General features: G+C 42.4%; 1 long non-coding RNA gene across 7 annotated transcripts in view; it reads right to left on the bottom strand.

Moving 5' to 3' along the window:
* Positions 1 to 25,918, bottom strand: part of LOC144231622 (uncharacterized) — a 438,506-nt gene that overhangs the window by 64,507 nt on the left and 348,081 nt on the right. For all 7 annotated transcript variants that reach the window (XR_013335125.1, XR_013335130.1, XR_013335116.1 and 4 more), the window contains one exon: positions 23,157 to 23,445. This is a non-coding gene — a long non-coding RNA (uncharacterized LOC144231622). The remainder of the gene's footprint in view (positions 1 to 23,156; positions 23,446 to 25,918) is intronic.

Genomic DNA, 25,918 nt, shown 5'->3' with positions numbered 1-25,918 from the left:
AGTCATGATTTAAGCACAAATTCTTAACATAGGTGCTACCAGGGAACAAAGGAAAACAAAACGCCTCATTCTTTTATTCATCCTTTGAAAGGAAACTCATGGCGGAAACATTTGTATAGCATTCCATTTATATAACAGGAGAGCTATCAGCTGAAGGAAAGAACGTGTGGCTGAGGAAGGGGAACATGTGTGTTTTCTTTTCACACGGCTGCACCCCTCCAGCCTAATCAGTTCCTAACGCCCTATCACAGATCCCAGGCCAGCAAGGAAGTGTGAGGGCCCATCATGGGAGGCAGGGAGGTGGAGGGGGAAAACAGCAAGAGAGCCGGAGTCACTCAGCAGGGAGTAGGAAATGGTTCAGTGGAGAGATTGCAAGCATGGACTCCAGAGTGAGGCAGCCCAGGGTCAAACCCTGCCCCTTGCTGTGTGGAGCCCCTTACTCAGCTCCTGAGTGCCAAGTCTATGAGGCCTTGGGCAGATTGCTGAACATCCATGTGCCCTAGAATTGTCATTGGCAAATGGGGTTTAAAAACCCAGCTCCTAGGGGCGCCTGGGTGGCTCATTCAGTTGGGTGTCCAACTTCAGCTCAGGTCATGATCTCATGGTTCGTGGGTTCGAGCCCCGCGTCGGGCTCTGTGCTGACAGCTAGCTCAGAGCCTGGAGCCTGCTTCGGATTCTGTGTCCCCTTCTCTCTCTGACCTTCCTCTGCTCACTCTGTCTCTCTCTCTCTCTCTCTCTCACTCTCTCTCTCTCAGAAATAAATAAGACATAAAAAAAAAAAAACAAAAAACAGCTCCTATATAATCTATGCAAACCTGTGCCTGATACATAATATAAGTTCAGGACAGCCCCTGAGGTTCAGTTCTGGCTTCTTCCCTTGGACTGGTCATCCTACTTGTAGCTTCAATTTCCTCTCCGTGCTCTGGATCGCATTATGTTCAACTAAGTTGGGCAAAATACAGGGATGCTCTGAAATGGGAAGTCCCTGGGCACCAGCTATAGTTCAGACGTGAATCTTCAGTGCTTCGTGACCATACAAGGGAAAGCAATAAGAATAAAGATTCTTTGACCTTCTTATAGCCCATGTATCTTGGACATGTTGGAAGGTACCTTTGTTTTGTTTACCATCTTCGAGTTACTTTATTAAGGCCCAACTTTTCTTGAACCTTTTCATCACAGATGATGTATTAGACAGGGCTCCAGATGCACACAGGCAGAGTTTCTGTTGTCTGTTTGTTTTGTTTTGAAGGTTATTTATTTTGAGAGAGAGAGAACACACGCACACGCTTGTGAGTGCCGGAGGGGTGGAGACAGAATCCCAAGCAAGCTCCTTGCCGCCAGTGCAGAGCCCAGTGCGAGGTTTGAACCATGAAATCTTGAGATTGTGACCTGAGCTGAGATCAGGAGCCTGATGCTCCACCGACTGAGCCACCCAGGCGCCCCCAGGCAGGGTTTGAATTACAGATTTTTCACTATGTGCCCTGGAGCCAATGAAGTGAACCCTCTTTTTCCCTTCAGCAGGCTTGCCACAGTTCATCTCAATCGTTGGTCTTTTCAAAGAACCAGTGTCTGCTCTTCTTTATCTTTTCTACTGTATGTTTCCTACATCATGAATTTCACATATTGTATGTGTGAGTTCACACGTTCCCTCTCATGATTTACTTAACGTTTCTTTTTCTAGATTCTTCATTGGAATCATTCATTTATTTTTTTTTTAAATAGTTTATTGTCAAGTTGGTTTCCATATTATTTTCAATAATACAATAATTATAGCAGTTTTGGTTATACATGTCGCTCTAATTATAGGTTTATATCCAATAGGTTTTGCTAATAAGAAATTTTCTTTTCAAGATTCCTAGATAAGATTTCATTTCTATTTTTATTTCTTCTTTGCTCCCATGCTTATATTAGAGAGGATTCTGTACTTTCCTAGTGGCTAAACTTAAACAAGCAAATTGTCACTTGCTTTCTTATTCTCTTTGTTATGCATACAAACTTTTGGTCCTTGATTCCTAGGTTTACTTTAAAAACCTCGGGGCGCCTGGGTGGCTTAGTCGGTTAAGCGTCCGACTTTCGCTTAGGTCATGATCTCGCGGTTTGTGGGTTCGAGCCCCGCGTCGGGCTCTGTGCTGACTGCCAGCTCAGAGCCTGGAGCCTGTTTCAGTCTGTGACTCCCTCTCTCTCTCTGACCCTCCCCTGATCACGCTGTCTCTCTCTCTCCTAGAAATAAATAAAACATTAAAAAAAAAAAAAATTAAAAACCTCTATTTGAAGGAATTTAAAAACCTCCATTTTAAAAACTTCTATTTGGGGGAATTTTTTAAGTATTTTTTTTATTGTGACCCAACTACAGGTTAGGTTTTTGCAATTGATCCTTGGATATTAGACAATGATTAAAATCTTCTACTTGTAGGCTCCTTTCATATATTAAATCAAACCCACTTGGATCACTCACATTGTCTCTATATTTCCAGAATTTTTGTCAGATTTTTCTGTCACACTCTGAAACCGGCAGCGTGCCTGCTTATATTTCTAGATTTTTTGTTTAAGGCAAAAAGGTTTGTGACATCTTGGAGTTCTCATCTCACTATTTCCTAAGAAGGCTCTGCTTGAATGCTTTGGACTCTGAATTCATCTCTTCCTAATGGACCCTCTGTCTGAGCCTCAATTTACTCATCCCTAAAATGGGACCAATAATGCCTGCGCTGCAGAGTTATAGTGAAAATATCCAAGGAGAGAAACACTGTGAAGTACCCAGGATAGTGGCTCTCTATCCTCTCTTCCTTCCTGCCCTATAAGTTCTCTGTCTTGCAGTGGGAAGAATAAAATCTTGGAGATGGAGAAAGGTCACTTGATTTCTATCGAGGAGCCCTTAGAGACCAGATCATTGGGATTCTTCTTTCCTGGTAACTACTGGGCTATGGGTTTGAAAGAAGAATATAATATCATTCTACACAGAAGCTGGGAAAGCTGATGTTCTGAGCCAGACCAGAAGGTTTCTGTGAAAGAATATAGCCATTGTTCTCTACAGTCTTGTTGTAATAAGGCAAGGATGCACTGGTGTACCTGGGGTAGCTATGGGTCCTGGGATTTCCCCTTTACCACAAAAGAGATGACGTAGGTGTGAAATTCCAGGCCTCTTGCCAACATTTTGCAACCCATGTTTCCTTTCTTCTCTCTGCTTGTTTCTTCAGATTCCACCTCTGCAGCCCACCTGGCCTAGAGCAAGGATGCTTTCCCAAGGCTCCCTCCTTGAACTTCCCAGCAGCTCTGACTGTACCAAGGGAGGTAGACTCACTGTTCTGGAAAATGAACTAAAACCACACACAATGCTTATCAATACTCGAGAAATTCTTTTGAGTGACTTACCCAACAAATGAACCTCTACGTTTTAAATTATATGCCCTTGCTCATTAAGTATACACTTAGCTGCCTGCTCTCTCCCCTTTCCTTCTCCCATAAGTGTTTGACAAAATGTTTTCTTTTCCTTGTGACTTTAAATACCTCGACAAAGTGACGTCTTTAAGAAAGAAAACGTACTTGGTACAATAGGTACGACATTTTTTAAACAGTTCAGTCGGCACCTGTGTATATCACCACCCTGTGTTTTCACAAAAAGTCTGAGAGAAGATGATCATTGTGTACTTCTCTGCAGACAAAACCGGGGCTCAGAAAACTAACCCACCGGAGGTCTTACCTGGCAGATGTAGGAGTCTACCCCCCTTCTGTTAGTCTCCAAACCTTACTTTTCCAATTGGACTGTTCGACCCTCCCATGAAACTTCCCTGTGTTTTAGAGGAGCCCAGAGTGAAGGTGGAGTGTTTTGCCTAAGTTTCTTCTAGCTAGAGTCGGTCAAGGAGCAACTTCTCCTGCAGTATTAGAGTAGGGGAGATCCCCTAAGTTGTCTAACCCCTTTAAGAAATCCACTGATGGTCTTGTGAAAATCAATGAAGGGAAGCCCCCTAGAATGGAGTCAGGAGCTTTGGCTGTGGGGTGCTTTCACACCCCACCACTGGCAGCCACCTGCAAACCCGACAGGAAGACATGGACCTTGCATGTGGAAACTACTAGGCTATCCCAGCTGAAAGGAACACGCCTAACCTCCTCACCTGGCAACAGCCCAGCCAATGAGAGACCATCACAACTCGGCCAAAGAGAAGCCACTATGCTTTTCACTTCCAGTTTACCTCAATGGACTATTTGTTTAGAACAGCCTCCCTCGATTCCTTCCCTTTCCTCAATGAAAGAGCGTTGATCTCATTTGTTCAGGGGACTCGAGTATGGTTCTGCCTTAGCTGTTTTCTCCCGGACTGCAATTCTCTGCTGTTCCCAAATCATTTGCTGGTAAAACAACTCGCAGTTTTATTTTTAAGGTTAATAGTCTCAAATCCTCATCTGGTCCAAGTAGACATTTTGTGCTGCTTTGTTTGGTAAGAGGATTGATAGTCCTCAGAGGCAGGGTACTATGTTTCAGATTCCTATTTTCTAGCAAACCAGTGGGAAGACACGTGGTGAGTAGTCTCCAAAGTTGGCACTATCTATCCTTTGCCATCTTATATGTGCATGACATGCACCCATCAAAATGTGTCATCGATGTCCTATCCCCTTAAACCCGGGTGGCATATTGTAGAAATAGCGCTATACCCATTCCAGGCTTAGTCTTTGAGAAGATTGGCAGTTTCTGCTTTCCTTCTGGAAGCCAGCAACTGTATAAAAAATTAGAGACTTCTTTGGCTTGAGAAAACCCGAACTATCTACATGGAGAGGCTGCATGTAGAAGAACAAGGTCTGTATACGGGAATAAGATCTCTCTGATCTTCCAGCCCAGCCTGGACAACAGCTGAACATGGCCAAAGAAATGACCCAGCTGATAGGATGTGGAGCAGAAGAAGCACCCAGCTGAGCCCTGGCAATCTACAGAATCATGAGAAGTATCCAACCACTTTTGTTTAATGTATTCAGTTCGGGGGCATTGTATTACACAGCAAAGGATAACTGAATGGATCTTTAAGTCAAAAAGAGACAAATGGAAAACTGCCAGTCTCTCACAGTAATTCACCAATAGCCGGGACTTTACAATTGTGCATCAGAATCACCTGTAAAGCCCTCTTTATTAGAGATACTCAGGTCTAGTATAGATCTTCAGAATATAAAACTCGAGTTTATACATTTAAATGTTTTTTTTCAATTCCCCCAAATATGTATAATGAGCAGTCATCATAGTAACCCACAAAAATCAAAGACTCATTTCATTTCAGAAGCTCTCCTTTTGAAATGCAAATTCCTTCCAGGAGTGGTAAATCAAGCAGAGGGTCACAGGATTACGTTCCTAATCAGATTGTTTTCCCAACTCCTGGGTAGGATTGGCTAATCTAGAGTATAATCGAGCTAAATATGCACACAGCTGAGCAGGGAGCTGTTGACCGAGGCCTCCAGAACTGTCACCTGAACAGTGTACGGCCAGCTTGAGTCCAGTGGGGGGGTCAGAAGCCAGAAGATGAGTACAGAGAAGACATTAGAAAATTGATAATGCCAAGTACCTCTACCCTGATGGACTGTCCCTAAAAATCACCTCAGAGGTCACTTTTGGAGCTCGTTATTGAGGACCCTGAGAAATGATTATGGAGGTTGCTACAAGGGACTGTGGCCAAGAGCCATCCAGATATAACACCTGTGTTCACACCTGATCTCCCAAGAGGCCAGAATATGGAGTTTCCCTGATCCCTTTGTCCTAATTATACAGAGAAAACGTATCTAAAGATCAGTCCCACAAGACTGAGGGTTCGTTACCGAAAACAGAGCTGAGAGAGAAGGCAGTGTGGTGAAGGTGGTAATTAGTAGGGGGATCCCCTGTGTCTTTCTCTTTTCTTTCTTTGTTACCTCATGTTTCCCCTAGACCACCTCGGCAGCTCCCCACAAAGTGTCCCAGGCTGGCTGCCTCTCCCTGAGGGGTTGTGAATCAGCTTCTCTGAATGCTTTTCGTTTTCACTCTTCCCTCATCCCACTCATTCTGTACCAAGATACACCTGGGGGTTTCGTGTCCCCGAAAGAAAGGAAGTGAAATGCCATGCATTTCCTATAAAGCTCAGCTTTTCTTTCTTCTATGAAGAGAAAAATAAATCTATAATTCCTGAAACTTCTTTACTTCTTGTGTTGCTGAGTCAGTAAGAAGAGAATCCACAAGTGTTCAGCACCAACTGCATATCAACTGCCTTGCCTACATCATCATACCGAATCCTCGTGTCCTATAATTCTCCCTTCCTGAGACAGATTTTAGTTATTCCATTTTACAAATTGAGACACGGAAGCAGAGTTTTGACATCACTTAGGAAGTAATGGAGATAGGATCAAAATCCAGGTTGGGCTGACCTAAATCCTATTTTTTCTAGCCTACATAGTACTCCTATAAAAAAAAATTTTTTTAATCTATTATTTGAGCGTGTGGGTGAAAATTTTTCATTAGGTCATTTTTTATTTCATGCATCCCAGCCTAATGACCTATTCTTCCAAATGTGGTTCATGGTCCAGCAGCATCAACCTCACCTTGGGAGTAAGTATCATTCAAGAGTGGTCCACTCACTGGCCTCATTACCTCACCTGGGAGCTGTTAGAAATGCAGCATCTCAGCTGCCCTCCACCCCTCCCCACCTACTGAATTCGTATCTGCATTTTAACATGATCCCCAGGTAACTTAGTATGCACATTAAAGTTTGAGAAGCACTGACCTGAATTAAAGTGATCTAATTATTTGAACTAGGTATGTCACAGAACCTCAATTATGGACACAATGCTACTCAAATACTTGAATTCCTACAGCCATTGAATTTTACAGCAGGAGGACCTTGCAACCCGCAGAGGCAAAATAGACATCCCAGTAAATTAGCGTCAGAGGCAAACCTAAAATAAGTCCTTACCAGATGTCCAATTCCTCTCCTTTGCTCAACTATCACATATTAAGCTCGTGTCTGTGTCCATCACCTTGCTAAGTGATGAGAATTCAGAGACAGTATGAATCTGTGTCCTCAAAGAACTCATGGTCCATTGGGTGTGACAGACAGATACCCAGACAGTTATAAAACAATATGGCGGTGCAGTTACATAGATAAGTATAAGGTGTCCATCACGGAGAGACACTTAGGGGTCCCAAGAAGCCTGGAGGAAATATTGCCTTCCCAGATCCATGGACTGTACTACTTTATGAGTAATTGACCCTCCCCTCCCCTTCGGAGTCCCTCTTGGAATAGGGCCTTTCTGCCACTCAAATCCCTATGCTTTCCTTCAAGTCTTTTCCTTTCTACCCTCCCTAATCCACAAATTCCCCTTTCTCTCCACATCTACAACTCTTACTTACCAGCAGTTCCCAGACCTGACTACACATTGAAATCATCTGAGGTTTTTTTTTTAAATGCCCTACAACAGCCCCCCAGTCTGTGGAGATGATGCTAGGGCACTCATATTTTTTGTGGCATTCCATTTAATTCTGATACATAGCAGAGGTCAAGGGGAGAGCCTGTTTGACACCACTCACTTGACACTTAGCCCCAATACCTTGCCTTACATGAGATACAATGCCTCCATGCCCATCATCTCCTTTCATTCCCATGTCAGCCCTGTAGAATGACATGCAAGACATGGTTATCCCATTACACAGGTAAGAAAACTGAGTCATAGGTGAAGAAGCATTCCCAAGTTGTACAGATATTGGACCCACACCTTCTGACTTGTCCTGTGCTATTTTGAAAATAGATATATACATGTAGGGGTGCCTGGGTGGCTCAGTCGGTTAGGTGTCCGGCTTCGGCTCAGGTCATGATCTCACAGTTCATGGGTTCAAGCCCCACATCAGGCTCTGTGCTGAATGCTTGCTCAGAGCCTAGAGCCTGCTTCGGATTCTGTATCTCCTCTCTCTGCCCTTCCCCCGATCATGCTCTGTCTCACTCTGTCTCTCAAAAATAAATAAAAAATTAAATATATACATACATGTAGTTAGGATGAAGGAAGACCATGCATGCCTTTTTCTTTCAATGGTGCACCCCAACCCCAGACCAGGGCTACCACATGTACGTTTCTCAGAACAGAGCTCAGGGGTCTATTCCAACTATTCATCAGACACATGTATCACTTCAAGAGCTCACAAGTCTCCCTGAGAAAGAGGAACTAGCAGTCAGTGTAAACCAGAAGCATATGACCAGACACACTTGAGTGGACTCTGTGAGAAAACGGAAGGATGCAAATAGCCTGAGGTATTGGAACGTTCCTCAAAATCAATCAGGACTCACGTTCTGATTAGAAGGGCAGATAACAGGATCATGAGGACTGAACTGTTCTAGGGTTTCATTTCTTTCCGCCCAGCCACCACCTGCAATTCTGGCTTACCAGCGCCCCTGTGAATGCGCCCTTCTTACCTGTCCTTGCTTAAAAAGCAAACACGGAAACACTTGTCAAGCCCCCCCCCCCTCCCGTATTTCTGAAGCAGCCCAGGAAGTAGGATGGACTGAAAGAGGCCTCAGCAAACATGAACTTGGGAAGGAGGGAGTTTTGAGTGGGGGATGGGCAAAAAGCCACATTCTTTTCTTTCCCTTGTGTTTCTTTTACAATGTCTCCACTAGGCTTTTCTGCTTTAGAAAAAGACCCATCTTGGGAACGTGTTCTATGCATATTTCATTCCTCTCTTATCAGTAAGAATTTTTAGTTTGCAGAGAAAAGCAAGCGGGAGCGGCAAGGGGTGGTCTGGGTGCCCCTCTGCCCTGAGGAAGGAGACCCCAGGAGACCTCAGGAGGGCTGACGGTTCACAATCCACGGATCAGCATTTCTGGGGCAGCCGGAAGGTTATTCCTAAGGGGAGCATGTTTTAAACTAGCAGAATAAATGCTGCTTCAAAAATAAGCATCTCAGGCTGCGACTTTCCTGGGTCATAGGAGCCATGTTGTCATTTCTCAGGGTGACACGGCTCTCGCGCACACGGGCTGCTGTGCTAACTAACGCGCTGATGTTAGAGGGCGCTGGATCTCCGTTTTCATAAATAAATAAACCCTCCTAGGCCTTTGGAATCTGATTATATTGGGAACAAAACTTCTAAATATAGGGCCATTATCTGCAGCCATGTGACCAACCCCCATCTTTTAACCTAATTTTGTCACTTAGAGAGCGGCATATGCTTCCAGAGCTGTGACAGGGAGGGGGTCTGGGTGTCAACAAATATCCTGGGCTCTGTTTGTTGTCTAGGGGAAAGGTGGGGACAAATGACTTTCTCTTGATTACACATACTTTAACTTTCACCTGGAAAAAAAACCTGTCTCTTGGTAGTTTATCATTTTTCTCCAACAGGACAAAGCCCTATTCTCAGAGAAAAGCCTAATACGCATATCCATCTTCTGTGTCACTAACTGGTGGAGAGGTTGGTTTTTGTCTCGGAAAACTGACCCATTCCCAATCCGGTTTTTTTCAATGTTTGTTTGTTTGTCTGTTTATTGAGAGCAAGCAGAGAAGGGGCAGAGAGAGAGGGAGACATAGAATCCAAAGCAGGCTCCAGGCTCTGAGCTGTCAGCACACAGCCCAACATGGGGCTTGAACTCTCAAACCTGAAGATCATGACCTGAGCCAAAGTCTTAGGAGGCTTAACTGACTGAGCCACCCAGGCACCCCCTGATTTTTTTTTAAGTTAAGGAACTCCATCATTCCTTAGAAACTGAGTTGCTACTGTGACTACGTCCCAGGGGTAACTTGGTCAAGAGGTCAGATGCCTTTGCTTTTATGAAGCTGTCAGTCTCATGGGTAGGGAGATGTTAATAAACACTCACAGTGTAAGTCACATAAATTGCATTAAGTGCCTTGAAAAGGACTATGATGACCTAGGTCTGGTTCATAGCATAGGCTGCAGATTCAAGAAGATGCACAGATTTCATTCTTTCTCATTGCCATGTAGTATTCCATGGTATAGATAAACCACATCTTCTTGATCCATTCATCCATTGATGGACACTTAGGCTCTTTCCATGTTTTAGCTATTGTGGAGAGTGCTGCTATGAACATTGGGGTACATGTGCTTCTATGCGTCAGCACTCCTGTATCCCTTGGGTAAATTCCTAGCAGTGCTATTGCTGGGTCCTAGGGGAGTTCTATTGTTATTTTCCTGAGGAAGCTCCACACTGTTTTCCAGAGGGGATGCACCAGTTTGCATTCCCGCCAGCAGTGTAGGAGGGTGTCCGTTTCTCCACATCCTCGCCAGCATCTAGAGTTCTCTGATTTGCTCATTTTAGCTGAGAGTGAACATTTTCTGCTTTGCAATTCTCCATTGCAACTCTCATCGTATGCAGAACCAGCCATAGACAATATGTGCCTAGTCATGACTGTGTTTTAATTAAACTTTATTCACAAAAGCAGGTGACAGTGGGTGGGATTTGGCCCAGGGGCTGCAGCTTACTGACCCCTCCTCCAGACCACAGATTGGAGGTTGAGGAAAAAGCATGATATAAATTAACCCTAGCATTATCCTATGTTGGCGAGGAATGCATTAAGAGAAAGCGACATGCTAATATATCTTTCTATGCTAGTGGATTTCTTGCAAATCAGAAACACAGTAGGTCAGTCAGTTGACAACTATTTCTTAAGAGTCTGCTAAGTAGCAGGCCTTCTTCTGGCCCCAGAGAATCAGCGAGAACGAGATCAGTGGGGCATCTTTCTGTCCATTCTGTGAGCAGGTATGTGTTGATTGTTCATCACGCACGAGGCTCTGTGTGAGGGCCACAGAATTCATTACTGAACAAGATTGATAGTGCATGTGTCTCTCCCTCAGTCCATTCGTCTTCCTGTCTACTCAACAAGCAACTAATGAATTTCTACTAGTTCAAGACAAGTTGGCAGACCTCTGCGTAAGTTGCCAATACTCAAGCCATGGCTCCTGCCTCCACGATACTTACCATCCAGGGAAGGGATAAGCCATGTGCGTTAATATCCAGGGCCTGAGGTAGAGAGAGAGAAATGTGCTACAGGAAAAGTACAGCTAGAGGGCTGTGGGTGCTCAGAGCTGAGCAGGATTATTTCCAGCTGGAAGAGATCAGGAAGGCTGACAAGATGACATCTAGTTTCCTGTTAACCCTTTAAAGTGACAGATGAGCCTGTGCAAAGATTACAAGCAGGTTCTGAGAAGACAAGACTCTTTTGTACATGTTACCAGCCCTCAGGTCCCACTGGGGCAAGTAACGCACACACTTGGTGAATTCAGAGTTCCTGGGACTGACTCCTCCCCCACCTCCCATCAAAATGACCTTACCTCTCAGTGTGCCTACTTACAAGGAATTTCTGTATTTGTAGGCCCTTCAGTTGTGCACCAAAAGGAGTTGTTATTAGGCAAAAGAACAATTATAATAATTCTCACAATTCTATGGTATTGTCGTATCTATTTTGAAGATGGGGAAGTTGAGGCCAAGAAGATTGATTAGCTTACTGAGCAACACAGAAGAGAGACAAACAAGTCCCAAACCCATGTCTTTGACTCTCAGCTGGCTCTCTCTTTAACAAACTATTTAGCTTCCAGTATCCAGATCAATAAGCTAGTGTTCATCTTGACCCCTGTGATGCTTTTCCATCAGACCAGCTCCCTGCCTGACACTTCCTTCTCTGCCATATTTCTTAGAGACATTGCCCTGCTTCACCCCCTCAGCCACCACACCAGGCTAAGCTCCATTGATATCAGTTCATTGGGTCATCCAAATTTATGCCCTGTCCCCAGGGAGTTCATAGTCTATTATTTGGGCCTGTAAATTGGTCTTCCCACCTCCTTCTTGCCCCTTTCCCATCTATCAACCAGACAACATTAATAAGCGCCCCCCTCCCCCCCCCCAGTGTAACTTAAGACACATTCACTGACTAACCCCCTCATGCCAGGTTCTGTTCTGGGTCCTAAAGAAGGAAAATTACAGATTTACAGACTTCCTAGTTTACAAATCATTTAAGTTAAGTCACAGAAGCTTCAGGACAAATAGCAAATCTCAGTTGAATTGGCAGCAGGGAGTCGGACAAAAGAAACATTCCAGAACCAGGAAGAAAGAAAAGACAGGTATTCTGAAAGAGAGTATTGACTAACCAGCAAAGAAGGTCTGCGCAACATTCATCAGCCCCAGACCTTGCAATGCCCACCAGCCAACAGCAAGAGAGGAAAGGGAGAAGCATCCCATCCCCAATTCCAGGGTGAGAATAGATACAGCCTAGTTGCAGAAGGACTCAAGACCTGAGTGGATGGGGGCTGCGCTGTCTCAGCCCAGGACTTCAACACCCTTGATCATCCTCTGCATTCAGAGGCTGCTCAACAAAGGTAGTTGATTATGATAATTAAGCTGCTTTTCAAAATAAGAGCAATTCCAAGAAGGCAGGTTGACTTTGGGAACTTTCTAGCAGCAATCATTTCCTGATTGATTGGAAATATCTGTAAACATGCGTGTCCTGAGAGGTGAATGAGAAATGTGTGCTGTGATTTTCTCCCTAATGAGTCAATTTGTCCTAATGGAACAGTTTGGCAGAGAGTGGCCTTGAGGAAACACAAGTGGCTGGTGATGTAGGAAACTCCATTGTGAATAGACCTCATGGTTCTGGGTGTTAGGGGGTTGGGGAGATAGAGAAAGCACAGATAGAGGAGAGTAAACACAGTACATGATTTTAGGTCATGGAGCTGAGTTTTGGCAGAAAGCAAGCTGAGAGAAATAGAAATCAATGTTACCAAGTTTGAACTTTATCTTCCTACAAACAGTGCTTCTGTGGGGAGAGTTCATATGCAGGAGTAATGAATCATCATGGCGCCCCTTGTGTCACCCCTTGGGAAAATATCTGTGCCCACACTGAGGTTTCCACAGATTCACTCTTGACATTCAGAGAAAAAAGGAGAGGGAAATACCCTTCCCCTCCATGATGCCCTCAGGTCAGAAACCCACTTTGGAGGTTACAGTCGATGACAAATACACTCTTGCAAATTCTGTGCTTGCTTTCGTGCTGTTTCTTTACCAACTATGCAGCCAGGCAAAATGGAACAAGAAAGAGTGACTTAGGCGAAGTGAAATTGCTGGATTAGATACAGGCCACCCTTACATAAAGAAAATAAAAGGTAAACTACGGTACTCCTGAGAAGAGTCTGCTTGAGTTAGTGTAGAATTTTCTGTGAGATCAAGATAGCTAGTCAAGGTGATGATGCCTGAGTATTATTATCTTTAGTAATAAATATTTCTGGAATTAAAAGAAATAATAGAGTGCAGTGCAGAGGTCAGCAAGCTGTGGGCCAGCAACCTGTTTTTGCTTTGCTTTGTTTGAAGGCCCTTGAACTCAGGATGGTTTTTATATTTTTAAATGGCTACATTTTATTTAAAATTTTTTTTAAGTTTTTATTTATTTATTTTAAGGGTCGGGGGAGAGAGAGGGGAGAGAGAAAATCCCAAGCAGGCTCTGAGCTGACAGGATGGGGCTTGATCTCACAAACTATGAGATCATGACCTGAGCTGAAACCAAGAATCAGACACTTAACTGACAGAGCCACCCAGGCGCCCCTAAGTGGCTACATTTTAAATGGTTTATATAAGCACCTATATACTAGCCTCAATTTTGCCTGTTGGGCCACATTTACTACCTGGCCCTTTAAAAGTTTGAGGACCCCTCGTGTATTGGATAAGAATGCATCAGCTTTGGAGTCAAAGAGACCTGGATTTGAATTCTGCCCAGACATATCATTCATTCATTTGACACATACTTATCAAGTGTTTATTCTTTTTCTCACTTGCCTCTCAAAATGCCACCCTCTCCTGATTTTCCTTCTTGGTCACTCACCACTTCTTTAGAATCTCCTTTGCCAGTTGCTCCTAATCTTCCTGAGCTCTTAACAGTAGGTTCTGGGGCTCAGACTGTGGACCTCCTTCCCTCTTTCATCTGTCCTCACTACATGTTTAGAGTCATGCTTTCCCATTGCATTAACCTGCGTGCTAATGACTTCCACGTTTATATTTCTAGCCCCCAAACTCCACAGTCTTAAATGCAAGGGTCTTCTTTCCATCTCCACTTGGAGTTTAATGAATATCTCAAACTTCCCACATGTAAAACTGAGCTCCTGATATTCATCCCCAAACCTGCTCTTCCTATAATCTTCCTCCTATCAGTAAATGATAACTCCATTCTCTGAGTCATGTCAGATTAGACAAATCACTTAACCTTTCTGAATTTCACTTTCCTCATTTATAAAGTAGCATTGTGCCCATTTCAAAGTCAGTGTGAAGATCAAATGGTATAACATAATCTTCGTGCTTCTCAGAGTACCTGCCACAGTTAGCATTCCATGAGTGTTATTAAAGTACAACCTTTCAATTCTCTCATCCTAATGTCGCTTAGATCCATCTTTTCTTTCTTACTCTTTTAGCCTCCTAGTATCTTATGCCGAGAACATAACCAAAGTTTCTTAACTGGTAGCCTTGATTTACTAGTAAAGTAGTAATCATAGATTATAGTATTCTCTTCATTTAAAGATAAAGAAAATGAAAATTATCCGAGTATGACCCAGGTCCCATAGCTTAGCAAAAGTACCAAAATGACTGGGGCGCCTGGGTGGCTCAGTCGGTTAAGCGTCCGACTTCGGCTCAGGTCATGATCTCACAGTTTGTGGGTTCAAGCCCCACATCAGGCTCTGTGCTGACAGCTAGTTCAGAGCCTGGAGCCTGTCTTCAGATCCTGTGACTCCTCTCTTTCTGACCCTCCCCTGCTCATTCTGTCTCTATCTCTCTCAAAAATAAATAAAACATTTAAAAAAAATTTTTTTTAAAAGCACCAAAGTGAGGATTTAAACCCATGGCAAGTGAAAAGTCAGTAATGTTCTACATTCTCTAGTATTCACCAGGCTCATCCTCTAGAATACAGTCTTCACCCAGCTTACTACCAGGTGAAGAGTAGAACCTAGGAGATATAAAATGATGACCAAGGAGGGCAATTGAAGCATGGAAAACAAGAGAAGTCCTTCTTAAACTTTGCTGATACATCAGAACCCTCTGGATTTTTCCTGCAGATTCTTGAGCCGTGCCCTAGAGTAACTATATCAAAATTCTCATGGCAAGGGCTCAGGAATGCATATTTTTTCAAAAGCTCCAAAGACAGTTCTGAACAGTCAGTTCTGAGTACTCTTGCTCTAGAATGCTAAGTGGCGGATTTCACAATATTTAGAGCCAATAAATATGATCCCGTAACCTACAACGCCAAAGGGGCAGCCCAAACTGGGACATTCCAATATATAAATGGGCAAAGGGCATGAGCCTATTAAATTAGCCACTTTTTTAATGCAAATGAAGATGTGATGAGATGGACACTTTCATAAGATAATGAGAAAATAAATATTGGTACTACCACTTTAAAAAGCAATGTATCAATGTATCAAATAGCATGTATCAAATTATTGAAAGTCATCTTTAATTCAGAAATTCTTCTCCTATGAATGTATATCCAATGAAATAATCCCAGAAGAATATAAAAGGTACTTTTATGTAAACTGTGTTTATGACAATCTCATTTATGAAAGCAAAATAAATGAAAGTAAGCCTAAATGTTCAACAATAGGAAAAGTGAATTATTCAGCATCATTACATTATGAAACAGTGACCGCATTTTTCAGAATATACTATGTTATTTCATTTTACTCAAATATAAAAATATATATGCCAGAAAGAAAAGTCTGAATGTCCTTAAAACGGTGTTAACACCAGAGTCTACGACTGGGACATAATATTATTCTCACCATTTCATTATGTTAAAGTAAAAGTTATGCTAATTCCATGACCCAGATTGTTCTTCTTCTTCTCCTTAGATGGCCCTACCCATATTTCTGTGCTAGAAAATGTTTTTATTTTAAGAACTAACGTAGTTCCCTTGTCTCTTCCCTCGGCTGTGTCCCATTTGCCAGTCTTATTTGCTAGCACGGATTACCTTTACCTTAGCACTTACTTGCTTTTGAAAAATTATTCGTTGGTGCATTTATTGCTCCTAGTAGACTATGAGCTGACTGAAGGTGATATTTGGGGGTCCCAGATGTCCAAAAGTGTTCATTGAATTAGACTCCATGGATGACAGGGAGAAAGCCCAAAGTAAAACTCCCATTTAGTGTCTGTGACTCCATCAAAAAGAATGTTGTCAAAGACTTTAGGTTTCTGCTTAGGATGTAGACAGTGGGAGGCAATGGCACTGCCATGGGCACTACAAAGACAGTGCAAACAACCCACAAATTCAAACGTTTTTTGAACCCATCAGAGTACTGAGGTCATAGGACCACAAACTAACCCTAAATCAAAAGATACACGTCTTCAAAGGAATGAGCACTTACCTAGGACAGATGCCACCAGGAGCCATAAAAGCTGTTAAAAAGAATTCACTTGGGGTGCCTGGGTGGCTCAGTCTGTTGAGCGTTCAACACCTGATTTCGGCTCAGGTCATGATCTCGTGATCATGAGATTGAGCCCAAGCACAGAGCCTGCTTGGGATTCTCTCCGTCCCTCTCTATCTGCCCCTCCCCCATTCATGCAATCTGAATAAGTAAACAAACAAACAAAAACATTTATTAAAAAAGAGTTCAACTAAAATTTTTAACAAATTGCTAAAAGCCACACTGGGGGAACTTGAGATTTGAGAACTTCTGGCACCCTGGGAATTTCCACCCACTCACTGGCTCTTCTCAACAGACACCTGACAATAGACCTCAGTGGGTGCTCACAAGAATGACTGGAGGCAGGGTGTGAAACCTAAGGGACTCTCCCTCATGTCATAGGTCTCAGAGAGTGGGCCCACAGCCACCATGGGAAAGGCTTGAGCCCTGCCTGGATCCTTCTACCCTACCTCTGCCTACAGAACAAAAACATTAAGCTTATAGGTAAAGAGAAACAAACAATGCTGGCCCTGGACACTAAGGAAGACCCACTACAGCAGAGGAAGGGAAGCAGAAAAAGTTCTTCTGTCTCTGGAAGAAGGGCAGGAAAACATCCTGAGCCCAGACGAACGGGTCTCTTCCAGCTTAAGAAAGGACAGGATCATGGAAATGTCTCATGTGCCAAGAATCAGAGACACAGTACCTAACTAAGGCTGAGTCTCAACCAGAACAACAGAGAATACCGTCTACCTCCTCCCCACCAGCAGCAGTTTACTGCTAAGAGAAAACAAGAGAATGCGAAGCGATCATCTCAAGGTGTCAGAGAAGAGAGAAGACCTCTAGCTGAAAGTGGAGCAAAATCTATCCTGCAAACCAGCCATTACACTAAAAACACTAGAACACTAGAACATGAAGCCTTTGATGCAGGGAGCGTTAGTATAGCAACAATAAGTGTTGAAAAGAGTGTAATTCCTGACTTGATTGATTCAAACCAATATCCCTTGTCCCTAAAAGCCCTAGCGAAAGGCAAACCCATTTCCAGGCATAAAAATTATATATAGCTGTCTCTACTGTCACATAAATATATTATGAGGCCTACATAGAAACAAGATAAAAACAATACCCCATCATAAAATCAAATAAAATTAAAGTGATCAACGGAGCCAGACTCAGAAATGCAACAGATGTTGAAAATGTTGGGGAATTTAAAACAACTGGTCAAGATGTTTAAAACAACTGATCATGCATAAGAGGCATGATCAGATGGATAATTTCAGCAGGGGGTGGGGATTTTGAGAAAGAATCAAATGGAAATGCTAGAAATGAAAAGCACTGCCACAGAGATGAAGAAAGCCTTTAATGAACTCAGTAGACTTGATGTGGCTGAAGAAAGAATTAGAGAACCTGAAGGTAATACATCGAAGTTACACAATATGAGAAGGAAAGAGAAAAAAGAGTAGGGGAAGCAGTAAGTTGTCAAGAGCTGCAGCACAATATCAAGAACCTAACACATATGTCATTGGATTCCAGATGGAAAAGAGAGACAGATTAGAGCATAAAGAATATTTAAAGAAATAATAGATGAGAAAGGTACAAAACTACAGATCCAGGAAGCTCAGAGACCATGAAGCAGAAATATGAAACATACGCGCACTCACTCCTACACATATCATATTCAAACTATGAAAACCAAAGACAGAAAAAAGATCTTGAACAAAGCCAGTGGGAGAAAACCTACTCTATATATAACAGCAAAGACTTTTGTCAGAAACTATGCAAGTCAGGTGATAATGGAATGACATCTATACAATACTGAAAGAAAAAATGTCCACTAAAATTCCATCCCTGATGAAAATATTTTTAAAAATTACTGTGTAATAAAGACTATTTTAATCGGACGAGAACTGGAATAACTCACTTCCAGTGGACCTAAAGAAATGTTCAAGGCAACTCGTCCTTCCAGAAGAAATACACAAGACAGAAATTTGAGCCTATATAGAGAAAAAAAGTACTGGAAATGATATAAGTGAAGATGAATATAACATTCACTTTTTCTTATATTTGAAGTTCAAACAGATGACTTGAAAGTATAAACCAAAACCAGCAGTGGTGCATCGTGCAGGTATAGCGTGTGTGAAAGTGAAATGCATGACAAGAGTATAAATACAAAGGATGGGAGGGAGGATCTGAAAGTGGACTATCGTTTCAGGTATTTAAACTACATTTGAAGTGGCGTCATGTTATTTGAAAGGAGATGCTGATTCGCTAAATGTATGTTCTAAACACTAGTGTAATCACTGCAAGCCTTTTTAAAGATATATAAATAATAAGCCAACCGTAAAGATAAAATAGACTCATTTAAAAAATACACAGTGGGGCATCTGGGTGGCTCAGTCGGTTGAGCGTTGGACTTTAGCTCAGGTCATGATCTCAAGGTTCGTGAATTCAAGCCCCACATCAGGCTTGCTGCTATCAGCCTGTCAGCACAGGACCACTTTGGATCCTCTGTCCCCCTCTCTCTGCCCCCACCTCGCTTGTGCTCTCCCAAAAATAAATAAATATTTTTTTAAAATACTCAGGGGGCACCTGAGTGGCTCAGTGGGTTAAGCATCTGACTTCAGCTCAGGTCATGATCTCAAAGTCCGTGAGTTCGAGCCCGGTGACAGGCTCTGTTCTGACAGCTCGGAGCCTGGAGCCTGCCTCAGGTTCTGTGTCTCCCTTTCTCTCTGCCCCTTCCACACTCATGCTTTGTCTCTCTCTGTCTCTCAAAAATAAATAAATGTTAAAAATAAAAAATAAGACACTCAGTAATTTCAAACGAATACAAAGTAAGGGGACAAAAGGTAAAAAGACAGATGAAACAAACAGAAAATAGCAAGATGGTGCATATTAATCATACCATATCAAATAATTAAAGTACCTATAAACCATCTAAACGTGCAAACTAAGAGGCAGAGATTATCGAACTGGATAAGAAAACAAAGCCCACTTGTATGTTTTCCATACTTTTATATGGAAAGACATGGAAAGAGAGGATGGAAAAAGATATAGCATGCAAACACAAATTTTAAAAATGTTGGTGTAGCTACGTTAATATCAGAAAAAGTAGCCTTTAGAATGAACTGCACTACCAGAGGTAAAAGGAAGCCTTACATGATAAAAGGGTCAAGTCTCCAGGAAGACATAAGAGTCCTTAATATTAATGTGCCTAAACATAGAACTTGCAAGTACATACAATAAAAATGGGCAGAACTATAAAGGGAAATAGACAAATCCACAGTTAGAGTAGGAGTGTTCAACACTCCTCTCCCAGTAACTGCGAGAACGAGTGCTCAGGAAGTGAGTCGACGTTTAATAGAACCTCCCATAAAGTTTGGCTTACAAAGCAAAGGCATCTTTAATATATAGAACCTCCCATAAAGTTTGGCTTACAAAGCAAAGGCATCTTTAATATATAGAACCTCCCATAAAGTTTGGCTTACAAAGCAAAGGCATCTTTAATATATAGAACCTCCCATAAAGTTTGGCTTACAAAGCAAAGGCATCTTTAATATATAGGTATATCAGAAATTGGAATAAGCAATCCCACCAGGTAATAAGTTCTCTACTGGGGGAAGGTGTTAGAAGACAGCTTGATGTTTGCACCAAGATTTTATAAATAGGAGAGTAGCTTTCCAACTTTTAAAACTAGAGAAACATTATTCAGTTAAGCCATGGGGAGAAGCAGAAAATGGTAACAGATAAAAGGAGAACCTTTTTCTCCTTTTAGGGGCACAAAATCCCTATTGATGTATCCTCAGACTTTACAGGGAGCCTGCGGTACCACTCGGAGATGTCTAGGCCTCCACTACACATGGTTTTGAACCACCAGATAAGGGGGTTTGGCTCGGACGTGACCCCTAAAATACTTTCCAACCCAGACTGGCAACTATCATTTGCCATGCCCTGACTCTTAAAACTTCTGTAGTTCTTGTTCAATAAGTCAGGGTGGGCTCTGGAGTAAGTCTGCCTGTGTCTAAGCTCCTCTCTATAATTTAAAAACCTTATGATCTAAGGCAACTTCCATAACTCTTCAACCTTGATCAGGAAAATGGGGATACTAATAGCATCTACCACAAAAGATTGTTTCAGTGAATATTTGTGAAGCATTTAGAACAGTATCTGACCAGGGGCGCCTGGGTGGCTCAGTCAGTTAAGCATCTGACTTCAGCTCAGATCATGATCTCACAGTTCGTGGGTTTGAGACCTATGTCAGGCTCTGTGCCCGGACAGCTATCTCAGAGCCTGAAGCCTGTTTCATATTCTGTGCCTCCCTCTCTCTGACCATCTCCTGCTCATGCTGTCTCTCTCTTTCTCTCAGAAATAAATGAAAAATATTTTTTAAAAATTTTAGAACAGTATCTGACACACGCATAATAAATGTTAGCTGTTATTTTTTCCAGCAACATTTTGTTTGTTTTTGCTATTGTTTAAAACATATTATTTACAGACAACACGGAAATATTGTCTCGTTTCATAGATGAATAGCATCTTATCCCCAAACATGAAAGAGGAAAAGTCTCCTAAACTCTGAAAGGGGAAATTACATCAGTTTAATATCATAAATGATGTTTCATCAAAATATGAACAGAAAGGATCAACTTGAAGTGACCCGAACCAGGCAGACACAGGAGCCACACAGGTGGAGAGGATGGAAAGTTCTCATAACTTTAGTACAATCAAATACAACTTTAGAGGACTTTTTTCTCAATGAGAAAAACTCCACATCGACTCTCTCCTCCCTCCTACCAGCCAAGCTTGCCTACTGGAGTCCCGGTGTATATTTCTTGACCTAAGTTTAGAAATTCAACTTGCAGCCTTCACGCCCCATAGTTGAGGTGAATGTGACCATTTAAATAGCTGCCAAGTGCAGACATCCAGCACCTCTTTTGAAGACAATATCCAATCTTGAGGAAAGTACGGAAACACTGAAACCATGCACTTGAGCCAGAACTATCCCTCCCCCCAGTGCCCTCACACACTGTATTTTAGCTAGATAATATTTCACAAAACTTAAATATTACATCATGCTAAAATGTCCTTATTAGGATAACTCTGGCACAAAAATAGGTATTCAGTATTCCATAGTGATTGTCTCCCCAAAAAGCAGTTTGTAGTTGACATTTTCTGGATTGGGCCACTTAAATCTGCTTCCTCCCAGTGCGAGGAAACCAGAGGGGTGGGCTGGGGAGTCCCAGAGTCAGGCTCTGGCGAGGAGGGCCTGAGTCGGAGGATCAGGGGTGCGTCATGGAAAAAGCATACAGTATGGCTTGTGTGGTTCTCAGTCAAGGCCGTCTGCTAGTTCCCTCAGTGGCTTCAGCAAGGACCACAGAAGATATGTGAGAGTCATAACCCAGGCCCCAGCTTCTGGTCACAGCCCATCGCTGGACCGACGACTAGACATCAGCACCTTTTGCGGGTTGCAAAGAGCAAGGGCTTTGGGCCTAGGTGGATGGTACTTCAAGTTTAGTCCTGCCAGTTAGTAACTCTGTAATCAGAGGCAACCTAACCGCAAGCCTTTCACTTTGTCATCTTATTCCTCCCACTCTCGTTGACTGAACTAGTACTATGTATATGTTTTCTTCCTAGTTCTCTTTGTACAAAGTTAATATTGAATATTAAAAATTACACAGCTAAAGGATGCAAATAAATCACTTGGTAGTAAATTGAAGGATACCTTAGAAATTAATCTTGCCTAATTTGTCTCTGGATCCAAGGTCTAAAACTGTACTTTCAGAATACTTTCTGTATTTACATATTCCTTTATAACAACCTGGACAGAATTAGTACCAATAACTATTTACCGATAAGAACACAGTGATCATACAAATTGTGATAACAGCCTAACGGGAATCATGATGTTCTTTGTGGGACCTGATCAATTGTGGGCACATCTATTCAGAGCAAATCAGAAATAGGGTTCTTTTATGCAGATTGTAGTTCTTTGCATCTCCCAACCTAGCACCATATCTGCATTTTTCCATTTATTACACTTATGACCATGCATTCATTTGGATACATACCTGCTAACAGGAAAGTCAAGGAAGGCTTTTAAAAAAAGGTAAGGAAGAAAAATTTTAAATGGAAATAAAATCTTTGTTCTCTTTTCTGTGAACTAGGGAAAGATCATACTGATTAAGTACAGCCAAGGACCACTCAAAGTAACTTTTCAAGTAAGGTGTTCTACACGGACGGAGTTTGGGAATCACCATTGGATGGATCTAAATCAAGCAGTTTCTAGAATTTGATTGGCAACAGCGAATGTGTCTTGTTTGTGAAGTTACATAGTTGAAACCTAAAAAAAAAAAAAGATTATGCATTTTGTAGTCCCCCCCCCCACTCTTTTAAAGTAACCATTTCTTGTCCTTCAGGCCTCTCTCTCCAAACAATCCATTTGGCCAGTCCCTACCCTCTGCCCCTCCCTCATTATTCAAGGCCCTCAATAATAGACTTAAACTGCAAACCTCCATCTCTCATGGTATTCTTCTTTCAAACCTTTATGAAAAAAATGCAGCTTTTACAATATTACCTGGGGTTAGTTGGGATAACTCACTGCATCTCTTATCCCAATTGGCTTATGTGTGCAGGTTGCTGAGATTTTAGGAAAGATATTTTAATAGGCCAATAATCTTTAACAGGCATCCTAGGAGACCAGGCATTCCCCAGAAGTTCCCTGTGCTCACTCTCCTATGCGGGCAGTTTAAAACATGCTATGCTTTCTACTTGTCATGTCCCAGCTTACCTGCACTGGCTGGTAAACGCCTCACATCCCCCACAACTTGGTTCAAGCAACATTTCTCTGCGATCTTCCTTTCTTCATGTTTGTTGGTGATGTCTCTGAACTGCTTTGTCTGTGACTTCTATGGTAGGCAGAGTAACAGTCCTCCAAAGAAAGTCAAGTTGTAAACCCGAGAACCTATCAATATATTCACTTCCATGTCAAAAGGCAGGTGCAGAGGCAATTAAATGCTGGGTCTTGAGATGGAGAAGTTGTCCTGGATTACCCAGTGGGCTGAACGCCATCACATGAGCTTTATGAGGGAAGGAGAAAGGGAAGAGAGTGTCAGAGATGATGGGGGCAGTTAGGATGAGGCACTGAAGCAGAGGAAGGGATCATACCCAGAGCCAATGACTGCAGGCAGCTTCCAGAAACTAGAAAAGCCAAGGAAACACATTCTTCCCTAGAGCCTCCAGAAGGAACACAGCTCTGCCAATACCTTGATTTTAGCCCAGTGAGACTCATTGCAGATTTCTGATCTCCAGAACTGTGCATAATAAATACGTGCTGTCTTAAGCAAAGTTTGTGATAATTTGTTACAGCACCGTTAGAAAACTAACACAACTTCCAAAAGACTGTCTTGGTGAATAAGACATCAGTTTAAGTTTTTTTCCTCTTGCTCCATTGTCAATTTGCCTATAAATTCTAAGTCTGGGGAAAATAAGGGCTCAGTAAATTAATGATGATTGACAAATAAATAAATGCCCGGATGATTCACTGGACATTTCTTGCAAGCATTTCATCAAGGATAGGATAATACAGTAGACAGAGCTACAGACTCAGGTCAGAAGCCAGCATTCATGTTAGCTCCTCCACCTGGGTGGAGATGAATCCCTTCACCTCTCTGATCTCAGCTTCTTTGCCTACAAAAAGAAACCAAGATATATATATATTTTTTTGGTCCCCAAGCTAATTCTCAGTCATAAGATTATGTGACCATATGCCAGGAAATTTTTGGAAGACATGTCTGAACTGGGTCGGGGGTTGGACTGATGACCTTACAGGTCTCATCCAGCTCAAAGATTCAATGACACAGACACAGCAGGGCACATCTTGTGTAGAAAGTAACTCGAAGACCACTGATTTTTCAGAGCCTCCTGGGGGGGAGGGGAAGTCCTCTGAGAGCAAACAAAGGCACCAGTAGCTTTGGGTCAAACCCTGCTTCTGATTCAGGCCAAAGGCAACTTGAATGCCACAAAGAACATCAAAGGGCAGAATCTGGCCCTGGAACAAGACGGATGGAGGGGAAGTCATGATCTGCAGTAAAACAAATAAATAACCTTTAAAATCACATCTGCAGACGGTCTAACATTTTTAAATGCTTTCCAATAAGCCTCCCTGGTAGCTTGCCACAAAGCCTGTCCAAGAGGATTTACAACAGATGGGGGCAGGGGATTGCAGCCCAGCCCTGATGCTGCTCCTAACCGTTTGGGTGACCTTGGGCACATCATTGCACCTCTGTGGCCTGTATATTTCTCTTTTCAAAGTGAGGGGACTGAATTAGATGACTTCTGACCTCCCTGGCTTCAAAATCTTACCACCTTGGCCCTAGCACTATTTATGGAGTCTCAAAAGCAAAGTGGTTAGTTTTATATTAAAAGGCAGACACTTACAGGATTCTGCAAAAGAACTCAAATTTAAATTTAAATCCTAGCCTTGGGAGAAGGAAGGGAAGGGAAGGAAGGAAGAGGAAAATGGGGAGGGTTACATTAGCGAGTATTTATTTTTTCTTCTTAAAACCATTTCCTCATTGTTTCCCCCTATTGATACAACTGCTCAAAACCATCCATGACCAATGTCCTTTTAAATGACCCCACTCTAGCTAAAGATACATAGGTCAGGCTTAGAGCTGTTGCTCTCTTTCTGGGCTTAGAGGGACCCGCAGGCTTGGGCCTCCCAGGCATGAAACCCAAATCCCAAGATAATGCTTAGGACACTTAATCTTCTTTTGTCCTTGGCTTTTCGGCATAGGAATTCAGCAAGATGGAACCCTGAGCTATCTCCCAGATTCCCCATTTTAGGGCAGGTCTTGAAATCATTTATGATGTCACTGTTTCCACTGCATTTTTTTTCCAGACCCTTTCCTATATAAGCCAAAGTTGTGAGAACAAGAACTTTGAGTTTCTTGAAAAAGGCCCAAGTGAAAATCAAAAAGGGGGCAGGGTTTACATTCACCCGATATTAAAAGGTGTTCTGAGTTTGAACTTGAAGAGGTTGAAAATTTTACTAAGACCTGACTTCTACCTGCTCCCCAGTCACCATACAAATATAGGGACAACTGTGCCCAGAGGCACATTTTGAGGTTCAAGATCCCAGGATATACTTACCAGGAAAGAATGGAAGAAAATTATACAGACAATAAATGTTCAAAGAGCCAGTTATAAATAATTCCGTATATTTGCAGATTGCGTCAAAGCAGTATTTTCCAAGGTATGGTATGCACACATATATAAAATATGCAAAAGAATTTGAAGCAGGACATGTGTGTGATACATTGACTGTTCTCACTGCTTGCTTATGGGCATCCCTGTTCTTAGGGTCCTGTCTCAAGAAGAAAACCTGTGAAGCTTATTGTGAGGAGGACACCTATTCCATTACCTCAATGATCTACCCACTTGCAAATGGGTCCCCTAGCTTACCCTGCAGCAGCGTCACCATGGCAACAGCCATCCCTCAAGTCCTACTCAATATTCTTCACCCTACACCCTACACAATATCCCTCTTTT

The sequence above is a fragment of the Crocuta crocuta genome, unplaced genomic scaffold (assembly GCF_008692635.1).
Source record: "Crocuta crocuta isolate KB4526 unplaced genomic scaffold, BGI_CrCroc_1.0 scaffold260, whole genome shotgun sequence".
Taxonomy (NCBI): Eukaryota; Metazoa; Chordata; class Mammalia; order Carnivora; family Hyaenidae; genus Crocuta; species Crocuta crocuta.
The sequence above is the reverse complement of the archived record's forward strand: the minus strand, read 5'-3'. Positions and strand labels throughout refer to the sequence as shown.